This window comes from Bos taurus, chromosome 27 (assembly GCF_002263795.3).
Source record: "Bos taurus isolate L1 Dominette 01449 registration number 42190680 breed Hereford chromosome 27, ARS-UCD2.0, whole genome shotgun sequence".
In the NCBI taxonomy this organism is placed as follows: Eukaryota; Metazoa; Chordata; class Mammalia; order Artiodactyla; family Bovidae; genus Bos; species Bos taurus.
Genome location: NC_037354.1, coordinates 17,322,316 through 17,350,162, shown reverse-complemented (window position 1 = coordinate 17,350,162; position 27,847 = coordinate 17,322,316). Strand labels below are relative to the sequence as shown.

General features: G+C 38.4%; 1 long non-coding RNA gene and 1 other non-coding gene across 2 annotated transcripts in view; one reads left to right on the top strand and one right to left on the bottom strand.

Annotated features, from left to right (window-relative positions):
* The window catches only part of LOC132344090 (uncharacterized), a 166,792-nt gene that overhangs the window by 126,386 nt on the left and 12,559 nt on the right, over positions 1–27,847 (top strand). The window lies entirely within an intron of this gene.
* Positions 10,853–11,068, bottom strand: LOC112444655 (small nucleolar RNA U3). The gene has a single exon (XR_003033026.1). It is a non-coding gene; the product is annotated as a small nucleolar RNA U3 (small nucleolar RNA).

Below are 27,847 nucleotides of genomic sequence, written 5' to 3'. Positions count from 1 at the left end.
ATAAGAAACTTGTCCAAAGTAATTTATCTGGTTTTAAGAACAATTCCCTTTAAAACTGTTCATTATAATTTATATCATTATTCTTCATATGATGAGAAGAGTGGACATAGATAAATTTTTAGCTTTTAACCCTTGAGTCAGTTTCATAAATACTGCTCTCCTTTGTGGACTTCTGAATGAGCAACACACTTCTGGGTGCTGCAGTACTGGGAGTCCAGATTCTACTGTTAGTTCTGTCCCTGCAACCATTCAGCTTTTTGGTATAATTGTATGATTTAGAGTGAGAGCCTACTTCTGAAGATTGACCTCAGTCTGAGTTTAATTGTAGGAATACGATGGAATAATTCTATTTATTCTTTAAACCTTGAATGTTCAAATATTAGTGTGTTAGAAACAGTAGTTTCAGTGTCAGCTGGAAGCTTTTATACCACCAGAAACCACCATCTTCCAATGCCCTTTGTCTGACTTGACTTTTATTTTAATTGTTTTTGAGAATCTCTTCTCTAGGAAAGAAAAATATCTAGCATAATCTTCTTCATAAATGACAGTATTCAAACCTTATGGAAATAGTAGTGGTTGAAAAGGAGGACAATTACTTGAGGGAGGTGGCACAGCTATCTAGAGTGATGTTAACTATATTTAGCATAAGTGATATACTGGGTTCAACAGAAGGCTGATGATCATTTTAGTTTCTGTGTGAATCCTTTATCAGTCACAGGAAAGGTGGTTTAATTTGACAGTGGTTGAGCAATCTGTGATTCATAGGCTCCATAGAGGAGAGAGGATGTAATTTTCTGGTCTTCATTATTGAGATCAATAAGCAAATTATATAGGAGGCCATGCATGTCTGAAATAATGAAACAGAGTTGCCAGAACCAGTTTTTCTCTATTCTTTCTCTTTATTTCACAAAGGACCCTGAGAAAGCTGGGATTTGGAAATAAAAACAACCAACCCTGCTAGTTATATATTTTAGGTGAGGCATACTGCACACTACTTGAATCCTATGAAAGAAAAGTGCATAATAAGAAGCCTTTGCTTTTCTAAGGTCAAAAACAATAAATAATGAAAGCAATGCAGAAAATACATAAAATGTGATAGTGTGTTTTTATAAGGGATTGAGTCCTGAGGGTGGGAGCAGGCAGAGAGAAGACAGATACTTTATTCAAATAAGGCATAAACTAGAGGCTGAATTATTATGCTTAAATTCTCTCTTCCAAACCAAGTCACCATATGCTGACTACATTCCACTTTTTTGCTTCATAAATTATGTAGCAAAAATGCTGTGCACATAAATCATATTTTGTTAAACTCAGCTTCAAGTGGGTACATGTAACTTACTGTAAGTCCAGTCTTAACTGCTATTTTTCCCCCTTTAGATTGAAGTCTATTTTTATTGCAATCTCTTTCTTAATACTTTAATTTAATTTTGGAGTTATCATTTACCTAACAATGCTTTCATGCTTAAGAAAAAAAAATTGTTTTTCATTTAAGACCTATTAAACACACTGATTCTCAAATTAAATGAAAAAATATTTTGAAAGCTAATTATATACATTTTGAAACATCATATTGTTTGAAATATAAAACATGAACATGGATTTTTAAACATCATGAATGTGGATTTTAAAGCAAATATTATTTTAATCCAAACATTTTATCTAACATGATCTATTCGTGCAACCAAAATGCACATCTATGGGAGTCAGTAGTAAAATCCTAGGGTTATTTTATTTTTTGTTGGAATATAACTGCTGTACAGTGTTGTGTTAGTTTCTGCTGTACAGCAACCTGAATCAGTCATGTGTATACATATATTCCCTCCGTCTAGAACCTCTTTCCTACCTCCCCATCCCTAGGCCCATTTTAATATGGCTGTGTGATATATACTTTCTAGAGAGGAAGGCAAGCTGCCCTGGTTAAAAAGTTGAGAGGAAGTTTGCATCCCAAATTTCCTTTATTTTTCATCAGAGGATCTCCTGATGAGAGCAACATGGATGCAGTGTAACAGGTAACATGCACTGTGTCTGCACTTCAGGTTGAAAAGATACTCAATATAACTTAGTCTGACCATATGTTCTTACTGTTGAAGAAACAAAGGTTTTGAGAGGTAAAATGATTAACTCCAGATCACAAAGCTGCTCCAGAATTCAGGCCTCCCAGTTCTTGCCTTTTAATGGAAAGAACAGAGCCTGAGGCTTTAAATAGAGCTGGATGTGGATGTTAACTGTGTGACCTTAGACATAAGGTGCATAACTTCTCTTGGCCAAAGTTTCTTCATCAGTGATTAAAAAAATTTGAGATAATAGTTCCTGTATTTTAAGTTTGATATGAGGATTAGGAATGTACATAAAATGCTAGATATAGGGCACTGCCCATCATTTGAGGGACTTTGTAATATTACACAATTAATAGGAAGCATAATTGTTTACTGGGGCTTCTGTTACAGGCACAGGAATCTAGTCTGAGGAAGAAGAATAAAGCCTTGGCTGTAGAAATGTGTTAAAACTAAAAATTCTACCTAGGAGATCTTTAAAAAGAGAAGTAACCATGGAAATATAAACAGATCCACTGCATAGCAAAAGAAATAATCAGCAAGATAAAAAGGAAGCCTACAGCATGGAAGATTTTTGCAAGCTCTGTATCAAATAAGGGTCTAGTCTCCAAAATGTATAAAGAACTCATGCAACTGAATAATGGAAAACCACAAAACAAAAAAAAAATCCATTTTAAAAATGGGCAGAGGAACTAAATAGTTTCTCTAAAAGGTGCTCAAAACCACTATTCATCAGGGAAATGCAAATCAAAACCACAATGAGGTATCACCTCATACCTGTTGGAAGGGCTATTGTCAAAAAGGTGTGAAACAAGCATTAGTAAGGATGCAGAGTAAAGGAGACTCTTGTGTGCCATTGGTAAGAATGTAAATTGGTGCAGCCACTATGGATACAGTATGTAAGTTCATTGAAAAATTAAAACTAGAACTATCATTTGATCCAGCAATTTTACTTATGGCTGTTTATTCAGAGAAAATAAAAAAAAACACTAGCTCAAACAAATATAAACATCCCTGTGTTCATTGCAGAAGTATTTATGTAACTAAGATGTTGAAACAACCTAAATTTGTCCTTTGATGTATGAATGGATAAAGAAATTGTGTTATATATATAAATATCCACGCACATAGCACAATGAAATATATGCAACTCACCCTTAAGAAAGAAAGAAATTGTGACAGTTGTGACAACGTAGATGGACCTAGAGGGTATTATTTTAAGGGAAAGTAAGTCAGGAAAAGAAAAACTTCCAGATGTTCAAGCTGGATTTAGAAAAGGCAGGGGAACCAGAGATCAAATTGCCAATATCCTTTGGATCATCGAAAAAGCAAGAGAGTTCCAGAAAAACATCTACTGCTTTATTGACTACACCAAAGCCTTTGTGTGGATCACAACAAACTGTGGAAAATTCTTCAAGAGATGGGAATACCAGACCACCTCACCTGCCTCCTGAGAAATCTGTATGCAGGTCAGGAAGCAACAGTTAGAAATGGACATGGAACAGCAGACTGGTTCCAGATTGGGAAAGGAGTATGTCAAGGCTGTATATTGTCACCCTGCTGATTTAACTTATATGCAGAGTACATCATGAGAAATGCTGGACTGGATGAAGCACAAGCTGGAATCAAGATTGCCGAGAGAAATATCAATAACCTCAGCTATGCAGATGACACCACCCTTATGGCAGAGAGAGAAGAAGAACTAAAGAGTCTCTTAATGAAAGTGAAAGAGGAAAGTGAAAAAGTTGACTTAAAGCTCAACATTCAGAAAATGAAGATCATGGCATCTGGTCCCATCACTTCATGGGAAATAGATGGGGAAACAGTGGAAACAGTGTCAGACTTTATTTTTTGGGGCTCCAAAATCACTGCAGATGGTGACTGCAGCCATGAAATTAAAAGACACTTGCTTCTTGGAAGAAAAGCCATGACTAACCTAGACAGCATATTAAAAAGCAGAGATATTACTTTGCCAACAAAGGTTCATATAGTCAAGACTATGGTTTTTCTAGAGTCACATATAGATAGATGTGCGAGTTGGACTATAAAGGAAGCTGAGCACTGAAAAATTGATGCTTTTGAACTGTGTGGTTTTGAAGACTCTTGAGAATCCCTTGGACTGCAAGGAGACTGAACCAGTCTATCATAAAGGAAATCAGTCCTGAATATTCATTGGAAGGACTGATGTTGAAACTAAAAAACTCCAATACTTTGGCCACCTGACGGGAAGAACTGACTCATTGGAAAAAACCCTGATGCTGGAAAAGATTGAAGGCAGGAGAAGGGGACGGCAGAGGATGAGATGGTTAGATGGCATCACCGACTCAATGGATATGAGTTTGAGTAAGTTCTGGGAGTTGGTGATGGACAGGGAGGCCTGGCATACTGCGGTCCATGGGGTCACAAAGAGACACGACTGAGCGACTGAACTAAACTAAACTGAAAAGAAAAATACTGTGCAATATCACTTACGTGTGGAATCAAACTCAAACTAGTGAACACAGAGAGTAAAACGGGGGTTTCCAGGGGCTGTGGGTGGAGGAATAGGAGAGATATTTTACAGGTTTTCTGAGGGCATTTGAATGACAGAGTATTTAGGTATTAAAAAACAAGTTTCTTTGTCATAATGTTGCTAGGTTAGTCAAGACTTGTTACAGGGCTACAAAGCCATAACCTTTGGAGATAATGTTTTTCTACCAAAAAGAAATCCATTAAGTTAACATGTTACCTCACAGAAACTCAACTCTTAATTAAGTAAAATTAGCAAAATGAAAACAGTGCAGTCTTCTAGAGAATTAAATAATCCCTATTTGAACTTATGTTGTATATGACATTGAAAGAACATGGAGTCTTTTTTTCCCCAGTTTTAAACACTTTCCCTTGATGTGATTCATAAAAGTCCTCTTATAATTATTTTTCTCCCATCATGCATTGTGTTTCTATTGCCATCTTAACAAGTTTACCACAAACACAGGGGCTTAAAATAACACGAATTTATTATCTCACAGTTACGCAGAGAAACAGTCTGGTATAGGTCTCACCAAACTAAAACTAAAATGTCTCCAAGTTCTATTCCTTTCTGGAGGCTGTAGGGGACAGTTTCATTCAGTTTCTTGGCATAGTTGAATTCATTGTGGTTATGGGAATAAGGCTTCCATTTCTTACTGTCAGCTGAGGGCCCTTGCCAGCTTCTAGACATCCTTGTTCCCTCTCTTCATCTTCAAAGCTTAAATGGAGGATCAAACATGTTGCATCTTTCTGACCAAATCTTCTGCTTTCCTTTTCCATTTGACAGACATATGTAATTCTATGGACTCACATAGATAATTTAGGATAATCTCCCCATCTCAGAGTCTGAACCCTTAATCACTTCTAGATGATCCTTTTTTCCTGTGTAAGGTAGCATATTCACAAGCTTGAGGGGTTAGGATGTAGATATTTTTTATGGAGGTCATTATTCCATCACACATTGTAAGTGTACATACAATTCAGTGGTTATTAATAAATGTGAAAAGTTGGGTAACCAATGCCCAAGCCAGTTATTGAGTACATTTCACCACTCCCTCCAAGTTTGCCTGTGCCAGCCTGTAGGTTTGGTTCTGATCCCAACCCCAGGCAGCCACTGATTTGCTTTCTGTATTTATAAATTTGCCTTTTGAGGACATTCCTTTGTGGGCTTCCCTTGTAGCTCAGCTGGTAAAGAATCTGCCTGCAGTGCTGGAGACCTTGGTTCAATTCCTGGGTTGGGAAGATCCCCTGGAGAAGGGAAAGGCTACCCAGTCCAGTATTCTGGCTTGGAGAATTCCATGGACTATACAGTCCATGGGGTCGCAAAGAGTCAGACACAACTGAGCGACTTTCATTTCATATAAATAAAATCTGAAAATATTTAGTCTTTTCATTCTGGCTATTTTCATGGCATCCAGTCCCATCACTTCATGGGAAATAGATGGGGAAACAGTGGAAACAGTGTCAGACTTTATTTTTCTGGGCTCCAAAATCACTACAGATGGTGACTGCAGTCATGAAATTAAAAGACGCTTACTCCTTGGAAGGAAAGTTATGACCAACCTAGATAGGATATTCAAAAGCAGAGACATTACTTTGCCAACAAAGGTTCGTCCAGTCAAGGCTATGGTTTTTCCTGTGGTCATGTATGGATGTGAGAGTTGGACTGTGAAGAAAGCTGAGCGCCAAAGAATTGATGCTTTTGAACTGTGGTGTTGGAGAAGACTCTTGAGAGTCCCTTGGACTGCAAGGAGATCCAACCAGTCCATTCTAAAGGAGATCAGCCCTGGGATTTCTTTGGAAGGAATGATGCTAAAGCTGAAACTCCAGTACTTTGGCCACCTCATGCGAAGAGTTGACTCATTGGAAGAGACTCTGATGCTGGGAGGGATTGGGGGCAGGAGGAGAAGGGGACGACAGAGGATGAGATGGCTGGATGGCATCACTGACTCGATGGACGTGAGTCTGAGTGAACTCTGGGAGTTGGTGATGGACAGGGAGGCCTGGTGTGCTGTGATTCATGGGGTCGCAAAAAGTTGGACATGACTGAGCAACTGATCTGATCTGATCTGATTTTCATGTAGCATATTTTTTTTATCCATGTTTAGCATTTATCTGTAGTTCTTTTTATTGCTGACTATATTCCATGGATTGTTTATAATATGTCTTATTTGTTCATTTGTCAATTAATAGACATTTGAATTGCTATCTAACAGTTGTTGACTATGATGAATAAGCCTGCAGTAAATATGCCACATATGTCTTTGTATGCAAATATATTTTCACCTCTCTTAGGTAAATTCCTAGGAGTAGATCATAAGGTAATTTTATGTTTAATTTTCAAGAAACTGGCATTTTTTTCCCCCAAAGTGGTTAACATTATTTTAAATTTCCTCTGTGGATGTATAAAAGTTTTTCCACTGGTTATTGTCTGTTTTTTTATTATTACCTGTCTAGTCGGTGTAAAGTAGTGTAGTTTTAGCTCATACATTTCTAAGGGCATAAAATGGTAAACATCTTGGCATGTGCTTATCAGCCATATGTCAACCTTCTTTTGTGAAATAGCTATTCAGATATGTGCCCACTTTTTATTTGGGATGTTTGTCTTCTTAATGAACTGTATGAGTTCTGTATTTTGGAAGCAAGCTGTTATCAAGAGAGATGATTTGCAGATATTTTCTTTTTTTTTCCTTTCTTTTTCCTTTCTCTGTGTTTTGAAGCTTTAAAATTTTAATGTTGATGAAGTGCAGTGTATCACTGTTTCTCTTATGAGTTGTGCTCTTTTAAATCGAGTTACAGTTAATGTGGGTGCATGCGTGCATGCTAAGTTGCTTCAGTCATGTCTGACTCTTTGCATCCCTATGGACTGTAGCCCACCAGGCTCCTCTGTCCTTGGGACTCTCCAGTCAAGAATATTAATACAATATTGTAAAGTTTAAATATAAAGTAAAATTAAAAAAAATAAAATAAAAAGGCAAAAAAAAAAAAAGAATATTGGAGTGAGTTACCATGCCCTCCTCCAGGGGATCTTATCAACCCAGGGGTTGACTCTATGTCTCTTATGCTTCTGCACTGTTAGGTGGGTTCTTTACCACTAGCGCCACCTGGGAAGCCCATAGATAATGTACAATATTATGTAAATTTGAGGTGTAATGTCAAAAGCTATACTTTATAATTATTATAAAATATTGACTATATCCTTGTGTTGTATATTATATCCTTGTAGCTTATTTATTTTTAAATTTATTTTTTATTGAAGGATAATTGCTTTACAGAATTTTGCTGTTTTCTGTCAAAACTCAAGGTGAATCAGCAATACATATACATTTATCCCCTCCCTTTTGAACCTCCCTCCCATCTCCCTCTCCATCCCACCCCTCTAGGTTGATACAGAGCCTCTGTTTGAGTTTTCTGAGCCATACATACAGCAAATTCCTGCTGGCTATCTATTTTACATATGGTAATGTAAGTTTCCATATTACTTTTTCCATACATCTTACCTGGAGAAGGCAATGGCACCCCACTCCAGTACTCTTGCCTGGAAAATCCCATGAATGGAGGAGCCTGGTAGGCTGCAGTCCATGGGGTCCCTAAGAGTCAGGCACGACTGAGCAACTTGACTTTCACTTTTCACTTTCATGCATTGGAGAAGGAAATGGCAACCCACTCTAGTGTTCTTGCCTGGAGAATCCCAGGGACAGAGGAGCCTGGTGGGCTGCCGTCTATAGGGTCACACAGAGTCAGACGTGACTGAAGTGACTGAGCAGCAGCAGCATGCATCTCACCTTCTCCTCCCCTCTCCCCATGTCCATAAGTCCGTTCTCTGTCTCTTTCTCCATTGTTGCCCTGTAAATAAATTCTTCGATACTATTTTTCTATATTCCATATATATGTGTTAGAATACGGTATTTATCTTTCTCTTTCTGACTCACTTCACTCTGTATAATAGGTTCTAGGTTCATCCACCTCATTAGAACAGACTCAGATGAGTTCCTTTTTATGGCTGAGTAATATTCCATTGTGTATATGTACCACAACTTCTTTGTTCATTCATCTGTCAGTGGACACTTAGGTTGCTTCCATGTTCTAGCTATTGTAAATAGTGGTGCAGTGAACAATGGGATACATGTGTCTCTTTCAATTTTGGTTTCCTCAGGGTGTATGCCTAGGAGTGGGATTGCTAGGTCATATGGTGGTTTTATTCTTAGTTTTTTAAGGAATCTCCATATCATCTTCCATAGTGTCTATATCAATTTCCATTCCCACCAATAATGCAAGAGCGTTCCCTTCTCTCCACACCCTCTCCAGCATTTACTGTTTGTAGACTTTTTGATGAGGGCCATTCTGACCAGTGTGAGGTGATAGCATTATAGTTTTGATTTGCATTTCTCTAATATGAGTGATGTTGTGCATCGTTTCATGTGTTTGTTAGCCATCTGTATGCCTTCTTTGGAGAAATGTCTGTTTAGGTCTTTTTCCCAGTTTTTGATTGGGTTGTTTGTTTTTCTGGTATAAGTTGTATGAGCTGCTTGTATATTTTGGAAATTAATCTTTTGTCAGTTTCATTTGCTATTATTTTCTCCTATTCTGAGGGTTGTCTTTTCACCTTGATTGTAGTTTCCTTTGCTGTGCAAAAGCTTTTCAGTTTAACCGGGTCCCACTTGTTTACTTTTGGTTTTATTTCCATTACTCTAGGTGTAGGAGCCTGGTAGGCTGCAGTCCATGGGGTCGCTAAGAGTCGGACACAACTGAGTGACTTCACTCTCACTTTTCACTTTCCTGCATTGGAGAAGGAAATGGTAACCCACTCCAGTGTTCTTGCCTGGAGAATCCCAGGGACGGGGGAGCCTTGTAGGCTGCTGTCTGTGGGGTCACACAGAGTCGGACATGACTGAAGCGACTTAGCAGCAGCAGCAGCAGGAGGTGGGTCATAGAGGGTCTTGCTTTGGTTTATGTCAGTGAGTGTTCTGCCTATGTTTTCTTCTAAGAGTTTTATAGTTTCTGGTCTTACATTTAGATCTTTAATCCATTTTGAGTTTGTTATTGTGTATCGTGTTAGGAAGTGTTCTAATTTCATTCTTTTAGATGTGGCTGTCCAGTTTTCCCAGCGCCATTTATTGAAGAGACTGTCTTTGCCTCATTGTATATTCTTGCCTCCTTTGTCAAAACTAAGGTACCCATAGGTGCATGGGTTTATTTCTAGGCTTTCTCTCTTGTCCCATTGGTGTATATATCTGTTTTTGTGCCAGTACCATACTATCTTGATGACTGTAGCTTTGTAGTATAATCTGAAGTCAGGAAAGTTGATTCCTCCAGTTCCATTCTTCTTTCTCAAGACTGCTTTGGCTATTTGGGATCTTTGGTATTTCCATATGAATGTGAAATTTTTTGTTCTAATTCTGTGAAAAATGACATTGATAATTTGATAGGGATCGCATTAAATCTGTAGATTGTGTTTGGTAGCATAGTCATTTTTCCAATATTGATTCTTACTACCCAGGAACATGATATATCTCTCCATCTGTTTATGTTGTCTTTGATTTCCTTCATTAGTGTCTTATAATTTTCTGTGTACAGTTCTTTTGTCAACTTGGGTAAGTTTATCCCTAGATATTTAATTCTTTTTGTTGCAATGGTGAATGGAATTGATTCCTTAATTTCTCTTTCTGATTTTTCATTGTTAGTATATATAAATACAAGTGATTTATGTGTATTGATTTTGTATCCTGAAACTTTGCTAAATTTACTGATTAGCTCTAGTAATTTTCTTATACTATCTTTAGGGTTTTCTATGTACAGTATCATGTCATCAGCAAACAGTGAGAGCTTTACTTCTCCTTTTCTGATCTGGTTTCCTTTTATTTCTTTTTCTTCTCTGATTGCTGTAGCTAGGACTTCCAGAGCTGTGTTGAATAATAGTGATGAAAGTGGAGGCCCTTGTCTTGTTCCTGATCTTAGGGGGAATGCTTTCAGTTTTTCACCATTGAGAATAATGTTTGGCATAGGCTTATCATATATGGCCTTGACTATGTTGAGGTAGTTTCGTTTTATGCCCATTTTTTGAAGCATTTTAATCATAAATGGGTGCTGAATTTTGTCAAAGGCTTTTCTGCATCAGTTGAGATTATCGTATGGTTTTTATCTTTCAACTTATTAAGTTAATATGGTGTATCACAGCAATTGATTAGTGTTTATTGAAGAATCCTTGCATCCCTGGAATAAACCCAACTTGATCATGGTGTATGAACTTTTTGATGTGTTGCTAAAATTTTTTTTTTTTTTTGAACGAAACCACTCAGACGGCGTTTTCTCCCTCTAACTCTCCCAGACGGGAGAGAAGAACGATCATCAACGGCCGATGGCAGCTGCATCAAGCAGCACCAAACGCCAACTTCACGCTCAGGAGAAAACGCTGCGTCTCTTCCTCGTGGTTTCGGGTGCTCTACACGATCAGAGAAACTTCTCTAGTAACAAACTATAGAAATGATCCCTGAAAGTATAGTCTTTAAAATTTTGTTGAGCATTTTTGCATCTATGTTCGTCGGTAATATTGGCCTGTTTTCTTTTTTTGTGTTGTCTTTGTCTGGTTTTGGTATCAGGGTGATGGTGGCCTTGTAGAATGAGTTGGGAAGTGTTCCTTCCTCTGCAATTTTTTGGAAGAGTTTTAGAAGGATAGGCATTAGCTCTTCTCTAAATGTTTGATAGAATTCTTCTGTGAAGCCATCTGGTCCTGGGCTTTGTTTTTTGGGAGATTTTTGGTCACAGCTTCAATTTCAGTGCTTGTAATTGGGTTGTTCATAATTTTTATTTCTTCCTGGTTCAGTCTTGGAAGATTGAACTTTTCTAAGAATCTGTCCATTTCTTCCAGGTTATCCATTTTATTGCCATATATTTGTTCATAATAGTCTCTTATAATCCTTCTGCATTGTTGTGACCTCTCCTTTTTCATTTTTAATTTTGTTGATTTGATTCTTCTCTCTTTTTTTCTTGATGAGTCTGGCTAAAGGCTTGTCAATTTTGTTTTTCTTTCCAAAGAACCAGCTTTTAGTTTTATTACTATTTACTATTGTTTCTTTCATTTCTTTTCCATGTATTTCTGCTTGGATCTTTATGATTTCTTTCCTTCTACTAATTTTGGGGTATGTTTGTTCTTCTTTTTCCAGTTGTTTTAGGTATAAAGTTAGGTTGTTTATTCGGTTTCTCTTGTTTCTTGAGGTAGGATTGTATTGCTCTAAATTTCCCTCCTAGAACTGCTTTTGCTGCATCCCATAAGTTTTGAGTTGTGTTTTCATTGTCATTTGTTTCTAGAAATGTTTTTATTTCCCTTTTGATTTCTTCAGTAACCTGTTGGTTACTTAGAAACGTGTTGTTTAATGTACGTGTGTTTGTTTTTCTTACACTTTTTTTCTTGTAATCGATATCTAGTCTCATAGGGTTGTGGTCAGAGAAGATGCTTGATACGGTTTCAGTTTTCTTAAATTTACTGAAGTTTGATTTGTGACCCAAGATGTGGTCTATCCTGGAGAATGTTCCATGTGCACTTGAAAAGAAGGTGTATTCTTTTGCATTTGGATGGAATGTCCTGAAGATATCAATGAGATCCATCTCATCTAATGTATCATTTAAGACTTGTGTTTCCTTACTAATTTTCTGTTTTGATGATCTGTCCATCAGTGTGAGTGGGGTGTTAAAGTCTCCTACTATTATTATGTTACTGTTAATGTCTCCTTTTATGTCTGTTAGTGTTTGTCTTATGTATTGAGGTGCTTCTATTTTGGGTGCATAGATATTTACAATTACTATGTTTTCCTCTTGGATTGATCCCTTGATTATTATGTAGTGTCCTTTATCTCTTGTAATCTTCTTTAAGGTCTATTTTGTCTGATATGAGGATTGCTACTCCAGCTTTCTTGTGCTTCCCATTTGCATGGAATGTATTTTCCCATCCTCTCACTTTCAGTTTATATGTGACTTTAGGTCTGAAGTGGGTTTCTTGTAGACAGCATATATATATGGGTCTTGTTTTTGTATCCAGTCAGCCAGTCTGTGTCTTTTGGTTGGAGCATTTAATCCATTTGCATTTAAAGTAATTAATGATATATAAGTTCCTGTTGCCATTTTCTTAATTGTTTGGGGTTGATTTTGTAGATCTTTTTTCTTCTGTTGTATTTCTTGACTATATAAGTCCCTTTAACATTTGTTATAAAGCTGGTTTGGTGATACAGAGTTCTCCTAACTTTTGCTTCTCTGAAAAGTTATTTATTTCTCCATCAATTTCAAATGAGATCCTTGCTGGGTACAGTAATCATGGTTATAGATTTTTCCTTTTCAGTACTTTAAATATATCCTGCCATTCCCTTTGGGCCTGTAGAGTTTCTGCTGAAAGATCAGCTGTTAAGCATATGGGGTTTCCCTTGTATGTTACTTGTTGCTTCTCCCTTGCTGCTTTTAACATTCTTTCTTTGTGTTTAGTCTTTGTTTGATTAGTATGTGTCTTGGTGTGTTCTCCTTGGGTTTATCCTGTATGGGATTCTTTGTGCCTCTTGGACTTGATTGGCATTTCCTTTTCCACGTTGGGGAAATTTTCAACTATAATCTTTTCAAAAATTTTCTCATACCATTTCTTTTTCTCTTCTTCTTCTGGGACCCCTATGATTCAAATTTTGGTGTGTTTGATATGGTCCCAGAGGTCACAGAGACTGTTCTCAGCTCTTCATTCTTTTTACTTTATTCTCTTCATAAGTTATTTCCACCATTTTATCTTCCTGTTCACTGATTCATTCTTCTGCTTCAGATATTCTGCTATTGATTCCTTCTAGAGTATTTTTAATTTCAGTAATTGTTTGTCTCTGTATATTTATTCTTTAAGTCTTCTAGATCTTCATTAATTGATTCTTGCATTTTCTCCATTTTGTTTTCAAGGTTTTTGATCATCTTTACTATCATTATTCTGAATTCTTTTTCAGGTGCCTATTTCCTCTTCATTTATTTTGACTTCTGTGTTTCTAGTGTGTTCCTTCATTTGTGCAGTATTCCTCTCCCTTTTCATTATTTTTTTGTAAATTACTGTGTTTGGAGTCGTCTTTTCACAGGCTTCAAGGAAAGTTGAATTCTTTCCTTGAAGATGGTTGAATTCTTTCTTCCTTTTGGTTTCTTCCTTCCTAAGGTTGGTCCAGTGGTTTGTGTGAGCTTTGTATAGAGTGGTCTTTCCTGGTGGCTCAGAGGTTAAAGCGTTTGCCTGCAATGTGGGAGACCTGGGTTCAATCCCTGGGTTGGGAAGATCCCCTGGAGAAGGAAATGGCAACCCACTCCAGTACTCTTGCCTGGAGAATCCCATGGACGGAGAAGCCTGGTGGGCTACAGTGCTGAGTTTTTGTTTGTTTGTTTTTCCTCTGATGGGCAAGGCTGAGTGAGGTGGTGATCCTGTCTGCTGATGATTGGCTTTATATTTTTGTTCTGTTTGTTGTTTAGATGAGGCATCCTGTACACAATGCTGCTGGTGGTTGGGTGATGCCAGGTCTTATATTCAAGTGGTTTCCTTTGTGTGAGTCCTCACTATTTGATACTCTCTAGGGTTAGTTCTCTGGTAGTCTAGGGTCTTGGAGTCAGTGCTCCCACTCCAAAGGCTCAGGGTTTGATCTCTTTTGCTTTCCCTTTGTGCTTAGTTAAGTTTCACTTGTTCGGAGGGTGCCACTTGCAGAGGTCTTGCACACAGCATTTATGACTGGAGTTCCAAGTGCAAAACGGTAGCAACCATATCTCAGTTCAAGATGTTGGCAGCTGGGAGTGTGGGGAGATGCTGGGCTTCACTTGTTTATTTTTTACCTAGTAGTTTGGACCTGTTAGTCCTCTCCTTTATGTTGCCCCTCCCCCTTCCCTTTCCCTACTGGTAACCACTAGTTTTTTCTCTATATCTTTTTTTAAAAATATAAATTTATTTATTTTAATTGGAGGCTAATTATTGTATTGGTTTTGCCATACATCAACATGAATCCACCACGGGTGTACACGTGTTCCCCATCCTGAACCTCCTTCCCTCCTCCCTCCCAGTACCATCCCTCTGGGTCATCCCAGTGCACCAGCCCCAAGCATCCTGTATCCTGCATCAAACCTGGACTGGCAATTCGTTTCATATATGATATTATACATGTTTCAATGCCATTCTCCCAAATCATCCCACCGTCTCCATCTCCCACAGAGTCCAAAAGACTGTTCTATACATCTGTGTCTCTTCTGCTGTCTCGCATACAGGGTTATCGTTACCATGTTTCTAAATTCCATATATATGCGTTAGTATACTGTATTGGTGTTTTTCTTTCTGGCTTACTTCACTCTGTATAATCGGCTCCAGTTTCATCCACCTCATTAGAAGTGATTCAAATGTATTCTTTTTAATGGTTGAGTAATACTCCATTGTGTATATGTACCACAGCTTTCTTATCCATTCATCTGCTGATGGACATCTAGGTTGCTTCCATGTCCTGTCTATATCTTTATCTGTTTCTTTTCGTTACAGTCAATAGTTTGTTTTATTTTTTAAGTTTCACATGTAAGTCTTACTGTACAGGGTTTGTCTTTCTCTATCTGACTTGCTTCACTTAGCATAATACCATGCAAATCCATTCATGCTGTTGCAAATGGCAGTTTTTTTCTTTTTTATGGCTAATTTTCCACTGTGTGCACATGGATCTTCTTTATTCAGTCATCTGTTGATTGACACTTAGGTTGCTTCCATATCTTGGCTATTGTAAATAACACTGTTATGAACACTGGAATGCATGTATCTTTTTGAATTAGTGTTTTCTTTTTCTTTCTTTCTTTTGTTTTTGGATATATAGCCCAGAATGGAGTTGCTGTGTCGTGTGGTAGTTCTGTTTTTAGTTTTATGAGAAAGTATTTTCCACAGTGGATACACCAACTTACATTTCTCACCAATAGTATACTTTCTTTGCTAAATATTGCTTTGCCAAAACAATTTTAGCATGTAGAAATTTGGGAATTTAAGTGCTAGCAAAAGAAGAATGTAACAACTTTATTTATCTTCAGTATGTAAAAAGGTCACAATATCGTAAAGCTGCCAAGTGGCTGACTAGAATAGCAGTACATTAATACAAGTTTAGACAGATCGTTCAATTGATAAATTGGAACTGGAGACCAAGTAATTGCTGGCAAATTTTCTAAAGGACCATGTTTCTTTTCAGTGTGAATCTGCAGCCAAAGCACCTTTACTGTGAGGAATAAATAAATCAATCACAGATACTGAATTCTTTTTTAGCACCATGGTAACAAAGACTTTGAATGAATCCCCAATATGGTCTATTCATATCTCCTGCCATCATAACTAAATTTACTCAAAGGTAATATTATTGCCACCCTCCTCTGACATTGTACATGGGAGCAGGAAATCCACAGATAAAGGCTCTGTGAGTTTTAAAAGCATGCAAAGGTACCTTGATCCCTGGAGTTGTATCACTCTATTTTTTCCATGACACATTTTGTAAATCACATTACCTTGTTTATGATCCTGCTACAATAACCTGTTCATGTATTTCTTTCAAGACAAATTAAGTGATCTGCTTAAAATGACCCCCTTCTATTTTCACAATGCACTTTTTCCTTGCTTCTCTGTATCTCATATTCCTTAACACACTCCCAAATGATCCCTTCCCTTTGGATCTAGAATGTTATTGTTCTCCTAAAAAGAATAAACTGAACCAGCCTACAACATTGATATGCTTAGTAAGATTACCCAAATCATGTCTTATTTCATTAGCTCAGGTTTGTTTGAGAGAAAGTGAACAGAGTGAGTCTGGCCCCACAATGCTGAGGCAGATCAGGGCTCTGGAGAATGAACTCTGAGAATGATTAAGAACGGAAGAAACCAGTTTTCTGTTAGATAATTATCAGCTGGCACCCAGACTCAAGAGTGCCCAGCAAATGTAGGTAAGAAATCTGAAAGACCAGGTGACCTCAGCTATGATTTTGCTTTGTTAATTACTCTTAAGCAATCTATACTTGGCTCCGTGTTGTTGAAGTTCAAATATTTAAAAAGTAGTCTTTGCTTTGGATAGATGTTTTACTTTCACTCCACCTGTGCTGATTCTCTTACTGATGAAATTCTTAGTTATCTGATATGTTCTGAATTAAAGACAGAGCCTGATTACTTCTACATGCTTTTCTTCAACTTCTGATTTTGCACCATTCTTTTTAAGAGAGCTTCCCAGGAAAGTGACTCCCCCCACAGGACCCAATCAAATTTCCATATCAGTTAAGAAATTTGACAGCAGTGTTAACAGATTTCTTAGTTATTAATACAACGACTTTGTTAGAGCAACTCCTTCTGCTTCCTTCAAACCTTTAGAAATTCTTCCCTCAGGTTATAGTCAATAGAAAATTGAGAGAAAAATTCAACAATTATCTGTACAGCAATCTTTTTCTTTCCTTTTTTAAAATAAAAAAATCCGAAGTTTTAAGATAAATAACAATCTTCCCATCTAAAACAATAGATATAAAATATTCAAGGAAAACTTCTACATAAATGAAAGGAATAATATTTTGATAGGGTGTAAGGGCAATGGCACCCCACTCCAGTACTCTTGCCTGGAAAATCCCATGGATGGAGGAGCCTGGTGGGCTGCAGTCCATGGGGTCGCGAAGAGTCGGACACGACTGAGTGACTTCACTTTCCACTTTTCACTTTCCTGCATTGGAGAAGGAAATGGCAACCCACTCCAGTGTCCTTGCCTGGAGAATCCGAGGGATGGAGGAGCCTGGTGGCTGCTGTCTATGGGGTCACACAGAGTCGGACACGACTGAAGTGACTTAGCAGCAGCAGCAGCAGGGTGTTAAAAAAGGTTTTTATTTGCAAAACTTCTTAATGTAGCCATCAGTAGGTTTTCAGTTGTCCCAGCTCACAAAATGTAATTCCTAGCAAAATAAATATTACATTTGTTTTTGCTAATTTACTAATATAAAATCAACAAAAGAATAAAAGCCATTGTGAAGCAAAACCCAAAATAAAACTGTGGGATGCATTTTTGTGGGGTTTTACAAGCTTAAAAAGCAAAGAAATTACAAATCTAAATTTTGTGGGTTTGATATCTTATGAGTTTGCAACAAAAAATATGTATAGTGTTCAACCTTTTATATATCAGATTTAAAATTTAATACATCATCATTGTATACATGATTGGGTAACTGAGTGACTTAAAATGATTTTATTTAATTAATTTATTTTTTTTTTGGCTGTGTGGCATGTGGGATCTTAGTTCCCTGACCAAGGATTGAACCCATGCCCCCTGCAGTGGAAGCACAGAGTCTTAACCACTGGACTACTAAGGAAGTCCCAAGAATGACTTAAAATAATTTTATAACTGAGTTAAGCTGATATTTTATAATCAAATGCTTGAAGAAATGTTTGATTAAAATATGGAGATCTCAGAAAAATAAAATTCTCAGAGATGATGACTTCTTTCAAGAACAATTAAGAAGCCTTTAATATAGAGAATGCAGTATTTATTGAGTATTCTTGTAGAGGGGGGCTTCCCTGGTGGCTCAGATGGTAAAGAATCTGCCTGCAATGCAGGAGACCCAAAGTTTGATCTCTGCATCAGGAAGATCCCCTGAAGAGAAGAGAAGAGAATGGCTACCCACTCCAGTATTCTTTGCCTGGAGGATTCCATGGACAGACTGTAGGCTACAGTCCATGAGGTCTCATAGAGTCGGACACAACTGAGCGACTAACGCCTTTCAAGCTACATGCTTGTAAGAGAGAAAATTATTTAAGATAGAATAAAAATATACACACATTTTTAAAGTATAGTTATATTCCCATATTTATTCTCAAGAGGAATTTTCCTTCTTGTTTTCCACATGAAATTTGTTGCCTGTCTAACTCTGCTCTTGACTTGACCACCTCAGGGAGGTCATGCGGTCCCCTAAGCCTTACAGTAGGCTGTTTTCCAGCCAAGATGAGGGAAGGTGAGCAGCTGCTTTTAGAGCAGAGTCAGTGCTTCAGCTAATAGGAGTGTTAAAACCAAAAACAAGAGTCCTTCTCCCGCTCTTCCATCTGTCACTTCTGTACTGGGTGTTTCTTGCTGCCGGCCCAAGTGAAAATCTATCCCGACTGAACCTGAACTTTTATCATCTTGTGTGGCCATTGGCTATCTTGGCCATCAGCTCATTTACTCTAACGGATATGCAAACCGCTAACAGAATGCTTTCCTTCATTTAAACTCAGTCTGAATATTTGCAAAAATATTTCACATACTTTAAAGGATTTCAAGGTGTGTATATAGTATCAGGTTTTTGCTCTTTTTTTTTTTTTTCTTCCTCACTGTGAGCTGTTAGAGTAGAAATATCACAGTCTAGAATTAGACTTCCAAGAAAGCATGATTCAGGTTAACACACGGCAGAAAGTCAGCTTTGTTGGCAATTTTCCTGGCTTTTGCCGAAGGACTAACTTGGTGTCCTTGGGCGAGATATTTAAACATTCTTCCTAAGATTCCTCAACTTAAAAATGGAGATACTATAAAATATAAACTTGGAACATATAGATATTAGAGGCTCCACAAAAAATACAAATGAGAATTCAGAAACTGTATAACAGAAACTTTTAAGATCTAATTTAATTCATAACTCTTGAAACACATAACCTGTGCCTGTGGTTTCTGTCTTTTGATTTTGAACTACCCATTTTATGAAATTTCCATAGAGTGCCTAACTTGAATAAATTTCATCCAAGTCTGTGGGGCAGTTGCTAATTAATCGTTTAAAATATTTTATGTTCAGGTTAAGTTAAAATGCATTTGGCTGGGAGAGAAACGGGTTGAGTTCCATGAGCAAAGCAAGCTCGTTTAGTGCAGAAATAGCTGAGGATACAGCTAGACCACCAGGAGCAAGGATCCTGGTGTGCTCTTCAGGGAGTGAGTAGCCCCTGATTAGGAAGTTTATGCTGCCACAGGCTCAGGGTAGGCACAGAAGTTACAGACAGACAAACATCATGAGATTATATTACCCATAAAAAGAATTATATAACCCATATAAATTCATAAAGCTAAGTAACACAAGTGCAAACATTCCTGAATCATCGCCCATCTTTTATCAGTTTGACCACATCAGAGAATGACAGTGCTGCCAGACGAGAGCGGCAGCAGGCCGCCTGGAAGGAGAAGGGGCTCCTGGAGCCATCTGGACCCCTGCAAACCATTGCTTCTCTGTTTATTGTTCAGATCTGGGGTTGGAGGCAGAAAGGGATACTGTCTGCTTTGGAGATTGTGAGAGAGGAGGGGACTAAGGAGAAAGGGGATATTGTTGAGCCTCTGTGGAGAGAATCTAAATCTAAATTTACTTTTCCTTTAGCAAAACCACTCTTCAATAAGAGCCATGAATTAAGTGGTCTTAGGACAGACTTTAAAAGATTATTTCCGTGTATCTAGACACTAATGGAACTTTAGGTGTCTATGGCCAGGCTCCAGGAAGCCTCAGCTTGGGTCTCTGAGGCAAATGAGGAGTCCATAAGTGAAGCAGCAATTTGAACTCATAAACAGTGTGAGGAAAGAAACAGAACTTTAAAGAAGCATGTTTTCTTTTAATACTGCCTTGTAAATTCCAAGTTAGTTTTCTTTATGTGTTTCTTTCTTTATTTGACTGATCTCTTTGTGTTGACAAACAAGATGTTTGTCAGACATATTTCTGAACCGTCTATAATTAATGGTGTACTTCAGTGGTAAAGAGTCTTTGCTCAGGTCAGGTCTGCTGTGTGAGTAGCACTGCCACCTATTGGTATGTATCTCAAACTGCAACTCAGGTTAGCATTGCTGCTGCTGCTGCTGCTGCTAAGTCGCTTCAGTCGTGTCCGACTCCGTGCAACTCCACAGACTGCAGCCCACCAGGCTCCGCTGTCCCTGGGATTCTCCAGGCAAGAACACTGGAGTGGGTTGCCCTGTGAAAACAAAGATCATGGCATCTGGTCCCATCACTTCATGGGAAATAGATGGGGAAACAGTGGAAACAGTGTCAGACTTTATTTTGGGGGGCTCCACAATCACTGCAGATGGTGACTGTAGCCATGAAATTAAAAGACGCTTACTCTTTGGAAGGAAAGTTATGTCCAACCTAGATGGCATATTCAAAAGCAGAGACATTACTTTACCAACAAAGGTTCGTCTAGCCAAGGCTATGGTTTTTCCAGTAGTCATGTATAGATGTGAGAGTTGGACTGTGAAGAAAGCTGAGTGCCAGAGAATTGATGCTTTTGAAGTGTGGTGTTGGAGAAGACTCTTGAGAGTCCCTTGGACTGCAAGGAGATCCAACCAGTCCATTCTGAAGGAGATCAGCCCTGGGATTTCTTTGGAAGGACTGATGCTAAAGCTGAAACTCCAGTACTTTGGCCACCTCATGTGAAGAGTTGACTCATTGGGAAAGACTCTGATGCTGGGAGGGATTGGGGGCAGGAGGAGAAGGGGACGACTCACTGAACTGAACTGAACTGAACTGATCTGTGATTACATGGAGAGTAGAATAAGAATTTAAAAACCAGACCAGCCCAGAGTAAGAACTCTGGAGGTTTTGCCATGATTGATTCAGTCCCCTAATTTTACTGCTGATGTGCAGAGAAAAGAGAGGATTCTGCATTGATTAAACTACCCCAAATAGATAGTTGCAGTTTTTGTTGTCTTTGTATTAATAAAGGGCCAGAATATATATATATATACACACACACACAACTTCCCTGATGTCTCAGCAGTAAAGAATCCAGGATGGTGCAGTGCTGGAGATGCTGGAGATACGGGTTCAATCCCTGGGTCGGGAAGATCCCCTGGAGGAGGGCATAGGAACTCACTCTAATATTTTTGCTGGGAAAATCTTATGGACAGAGGAGCCTAGTGGGCTACAGTCTATGGAGTCGCAAAGAGTCAGACATGACTGAGGTAAGTGAGCACAACACACACACACACACACACACACACACACACACACACACACACATAAAACAGACAACTAGAGAACAGCTTATAATCATCTGTCTTGAGCAGGGTAAAAAATGAAGAACAAACAAGAAAGCACAGGCATTCAAGACATTTGCCCAGTCATTGCTATTAAAAGAAATAAAATACAGTTTTCAAAATAGCAAATAAAATTTTGAGACTAAAAAGATAACGTATTAGATAAAACTATTCTAATCTTGAAACAGATTTATTTTTTAACTAAAAAGAATCATTATGTTTATTATAATAGTTATTCCTCCTTCTCTGAAAAAGAATCAAGCTTTCTCTCATGGTTATAGCATTTTTCTTTTTTTTCTCTTGAAACCAACACGCCAGTCTTTAACCAAAAACTGACATTGTACACTCAGTGGTTTGACAAGAATAAGGTTGTGAAATGATATACATTAAAAATTAACTCTGTGGGGAAGTTTTCAGATGTCACATTACAGGAAATAATCTAAAAACTACAGGCTATGGGATTCCAAACTGGGGAAATCATATAATACAGAACAAGAAGTTCTTTCCATAAACTTTTTTCATACCTTATGAATCACATATGTAGTGCCATTACTAAAGACTATTGAAATCGTTTCCTGGGGGAACTCCTTTACTCACGCCCTTCAGACACACTTTGATCCTACAATCAAAACCTCTCCCTTGCTTAACTAATGAACTAGAAAACCCTGAATGCGATGTGATTTATTTTAGGTCTCTAACCTGAAATTTATGATGCGAAAAGCTGACATTATCTCGCTACCTGAAAGAATGCATTCACTTTTCAAGTTTGGTGTTTGCTCAAGCAAGAGAGCTCCTTGGTATATCCAACGCCACACGGGCAAAGCACTCATTTTCAAGCTAGCAAGTTATTACTAAGCATGTGTTTATTTTTCTCACTGTACTTTACAGTGAAGGTCACCACAAATATAGGCCACATCAGGACATTTTAAGAAAGTATTGGAGCCACTTAAAGTCAATGGTATACCACAGAATTACGTGAATTCCTGTGGGATCCCACCTTACGACGGTCAAGTTTGTGGTTTTTGCAAATTCTGGAAATAAATGGATGCCTCGTTGGCAGTTTTAGACATCCACATTACACGAGGCAAGAACAATTCAAATATGACTTAATTGGCAAGAAGAGTCAAGGAACAGCTAATACTCCTTTTCACCAGAATTTTCTAAGAAAAGTAAGTTCTTTTCTAACCTTGGAATCCTAACTCATTGAAATCGTATAGCATCAGAGAGCAGGCAATTGAAGAGCAGGCAAGTTTCAAATCATTTTGGTAAAGCTGTTCAGTGCTGAGTTTAGCAGCAAGAGATCCAAAGTTTCCCTTTTCATCCGTGAGTATTTTCTAAGGTTTAGCTACGAGCACACCAGAAGCCCGAGGCATGCTTTGCTGGCAAACACACCAAGGACAGCAAGGTGGTAATTTTGTGGAAGGAACTGTCTGTGACAGAAGAGCAGGGAAGTTATTTAGCCCAAAGGGTGGCAGGTAAGAGCAGGACTCTCCACGAATGCAGTCTCAGAATTGGCAGACAGTCAGGTTCCTAACAAGTCCAGAGAGAAAGGTCAAGAGGCAAAACGGGGGAGACCTCGCACAAGCATTGGCTTATGATGCATTCAGCACAGGTGCAGAGCCTGCCCAGGAAAAGAGCAACAACATCCTTTCTCTCCTGTCCAAAATCCTTGCTCTGCAGAAGCAGGTAGTGATGGGTTCTTACTGGAAAACTGGGCAATGCTTTTACAAGTAGCAAATTGTGATCACTTCCTTTGGTGCTTATTAGACTAACATTAATCATTATAAATTCTTGTGATGTGACATTATTTCCTCCTCTTTGTTCTCACAAGAAAACCTTAAGCACTGGGTCACTTGCCAAGCAAACTGGTGAAGAGGGGTGATTTATTTTTTGGCTATTTCTGGTTGTGACTGACTTTAAATGAAGGCTCATCAAGTTGATAAAGAAAAACCTAGACATGATTATAGTTTGACTGAACTGTCTTCAACCTTGATTCATGGCCTGATGTTTGCCAAATCATACAATCGTTTGCATTCAGATTTAAATTCTGTCAAACGATTATAGCAAATACTCAAATAATTTAGCATTTCTTTCAGTAGCTACTATACACAGATCTTTCTTGCATTTAACAACATTTGCAGCCTTCTTTCAGTTCATTTCAGTTCAGTCGCTCAGTCGTGTCCGACTCTTTGCGACCCCATGAATCACAGCACACCAGGCCTGCCTGTCCATCACCAACTCCCGGAGTTCACTCAGACTCACATCCATCGAGTCAGTGATGCCATCCAGCCATCTCATCCTCTGTCGTCCACTTCTCCTCCTGACCCCAATCCCTCCCAGCATCAGAGTCTTTCCCAATGAGTCAACTCTTCGCATGAGGTGGCCAAAGTACTGGAGTTTCAGCTTTAGCATCATTCCTTCCAAAGAAATCCCAGGGCTGCTCTCCTTCAGAATGGACTGGTTGGATCTCCTTGCAGTCCAAGGGACTCTCAAGAGTCTTCTCCAACATCACAGTTCAAAAGCATCAATTCTTCGGCGCTCAGCCTTCTTCACAGTCCAACTCTCACATCCATACATGACCACTGGAAAAACCATAGCCTTGACTAGACGGACCTTTGTTGGCAAAGTAATGTTTCTGCTTTTGAATATGCTATCTAGGTTGGTCATAACTTTCCTTCCAAGGAGTAAGCGTCTTTTAATTTCATGGCTGCAGTCACCATCTGCAGTGATTTTGGAGGCCAAAAAAACAAAGTCTGATACTGTTTCCACTGTTTCCCCATCTATTTCCCATGAAGTGATGGGACCAGATGCCATGATCTTCATTTTCCAAATGTTGAGTTTTAAGCCAACTTTTTCACTCTCTTCTTTCACCTTCATCAAGAGGCTTTTTAGTTCCTCTTCACTTTCTGTCATAAGGGTGGTGTCATCCGAATATCTGAGGTTGTTGATATTTCTTCCGGCAATCTTGATTCCAGCTTGTGCAACGTTCTTTAGATGATCATTATTTTCCATATTGCATTTTCTATTATTTTCAACAATTTTCTCCTCCTTTCACTCCATATCTTGTTTTCATAATGGTAGGACACAGTGTTTAAGGCATTAAAAGCAGCTTGTGGTGTTACACAGTTTTGGAAATCCTAGTTTGAGAATTAGAACTAATGCTGGAGTAGTTGATAGTTTTATGTCATGGTCTATTTCTTTAAATTAGCTGGATATTAAACTAAGAGAAATGTAAAGTTTAAACTATGTTTTGTTTTGTTTTTTTTTTCTAATGAGGATACCTCTGTTCTTTCTTTACACAGACAACAGTAGTTTCATGATATTTTCTTGATAGAGGATACTCTTAACACAATTTAATTTAATATTGTTACCTGCCTTTAAGAGCTATCTGCTGTAAACTGCTGATTGCAGAATAAAGTTTTCTTGTTGCTATCTAGCTGTAGTGTTGACTAAAGTTCTTATTTCTGTATTTTATCTTCTATGTTGATGCCTCATGAGATTGTCAGTAGTCCACTCTTGGTTGGAGTTTTTTATTTTGTGCTTTTCAAATAGCATATCACTATGCTTCTTGGGGCTGCTGTCTATGGGGTCGCACAGAGTTGACTGAAGGGACTTAGCAGCAGGAGCTGCATGCTGCTTGGGTAGCCTTTTGTTTTCAAAGCTTTTGGTTGCTTTATTTTTTTTTCAAGATTGAGAGATTTTACTCTGTTTCAATAAAGTACCTACACAACAGCAGTATAAATTATGGAGCAAAATATTGCTCTTTTATGGAGTTTAAACTGCTAGACATGTATGCCTATATATCCCTGATATGAGTGTTAAGTCATACATGATTAGTTAAAATGTCTTTTATATCAACAAATGTCTTTTTGTTGGTTATATAGAAGTCAATTATCAATCATTTAGAATATAAATAATCCTGTATGCAGCCAAGGAAGAAGCAAACGTCTGTAAATAACCTTTGAGAGGTCAAGATAAACTTATTGTGTCATCTATTAATTAAAACTGTGTAATATTGAATATTATTCTCGGGCGCAATACTGAGAACACATATGACTTGCTTTTATGGAGCTTGTCGTCTATGGAAATGATAAGTTTTAACAAATAAATAACACATAAGTAATACAAAATATGTAATTTTAAGTGAGATTCAAAGAATGATTAGGGGTGAGTTAGATGAATACTAGGGAAAAAGTGTTCCAGGCAGAGGGACAATTGTTCAAAGTCCCGAGAGGAAGAATAATACAAAAATGAGCATGTAGAATAAATAGGAGTCACATTTATATATTTAGTTATAGAGTTATTTTTAAAATTGTAAAGACATTCCAGATAGCTTTCCTATGCGCCAAACCAGTCCCCACTATTGACGTCTCACATGAGTTTAGACTGCTTAATGAACTGATATAGTTAATTATTTATTAACTAAACTTCATACTTTGTTCAGACATCCTGAGTTCTTACACTGTCCATTTTGTGTTCCAGAATCCTACCCAGGGGCCACATTACTTTCTCTTGTTTCCTTCGATTCTTCTTGGATGTGTGATTTCTAAAACCCTCCTTATCTTTGATGACCTTAATCAGTTTTGAAGAGGACTACTCAGGTGTTTTGTAGGCTACCATCTACTGTAATTTTTCTGATGTTTCTGTCATGATTAGACTGGAGTTAGGGTTTTGGGGAGAGAGATTACACAAGCGAAGGGCCATTTTCTTCGCATCATGTCATGGGCGTACACTCAACATGATTTATGACTTAGACTGTACCTCACTGAGGCAGTTTCAGCAGTTTTTTCCACTGCAGAGTTATCTTGCCATGCTCCCTCTTTGTGTAATGGAAAGGATGCAGGATGTCCCTCTGTGCAACTCACACTTGAGCAGTGGGAGTTATGTTCCATCCCCTTAAGAGCAGAGTAGCTGCATAAATTTTTCTGCTTAAGACAATTGTTTCTGTTCTCGACTAGTTTATTTAGTCAGTCATTCATTTATATCCATAAGGACTTGTGGATATTTATTTTATACTTTGGGTTGTAGCCCAGCTCTACTTTGTTTCTCAAACTGGTCCACTGTTGGCCATCAGCAGCCCTGCCTTCTGTGCCCCTTTGACATGCCCTCACCATGTGGGGCTTTACTTTGGGGAGAGACAGCAGTGCCTTACTCTGTGTCACCACAAGACATTCAAGGCTTATCCTGTGAATTTCCTGCTCCAGTGCGAGCACCAGCCGTTTCTCTAAAGAGCCCTGGTTCCTTTTATGGGAGAACGTACTAGAAAGCAAGATCTGGGCACCTGGTGTGTTCATTGCTTCTGGTTTGCCATTTATTTTAGGTCTTCTCTGCTGACCGTGGGAAAAAATATATGTATGTATTCTAATGAATGGGACAAGGGGACAACAGAAGATGGGATGGTTGGATGGCCTCACCGACTCAATGGCTATGAGTTTGAGCCAACTCCAGGAGATAGAGAAGGACATGCAAGCCTGGTATACTGCAGTTCACGGGGTCGCAAAGAATGGGACATGACTTAGCCATTGAACAACACAAACAACAAATTCTAATGCACGTGAATACACACCTATCAATATTTATACAGGTGATCACTTCTCTGTATTTTCAGCTGAACATGAGGTTATAGTGATGTCATCATCTCTGATCCATTAGTTTATGCATCATTCTAATGTCCTTTGCTTCAGTTCAGTTCAGTTCAGTTGCTCAGTCCTGTCCGACTCTTTGTGACCCCATGAATCGCAGCACGCCAGGCCTCCCTGTCCATCACCAACTCCCAGAGTTCACTCAGACTCATGTCCATTGAGTCAGTGATGCCATCCAGCCATCTCATCCTCTGTCGTCCACTTCTCCTCCTGACCCAATCCCTCCCAGCATCAGAGTCTTTTCCAATGAGTCAACTCTTCGCATGAGGTGGCCAAAGTACTGGAGTTTCAGCTTTAGCATCTTACCTTCCAAAGAAATCCCAGGGCTGATCTCCTTCAGAATGGATCTCCTTGCAGTCCAAGGGACTCTCAAGAGTCTTCTCCAACACCACAGTTCAAAATCATCAATTCTTCAGCAATCAGCTTTCTTCACAGTCCAACTCTCATATCCATACATGACCATTGGAAAAACCATAGCCTTGACTAGACGGACCTTTGTTGGCAAAGTAACGTCTCTGCTTTTGAATATACCATCTAGGTTGGTCATAACTTTCCTTCCAAGGAGTAAGCGTCTTTTAATATCTAAATTCTCACTCCAACTAAGAAACCTAACTGCCTCCACCCATTTACAGAGGTG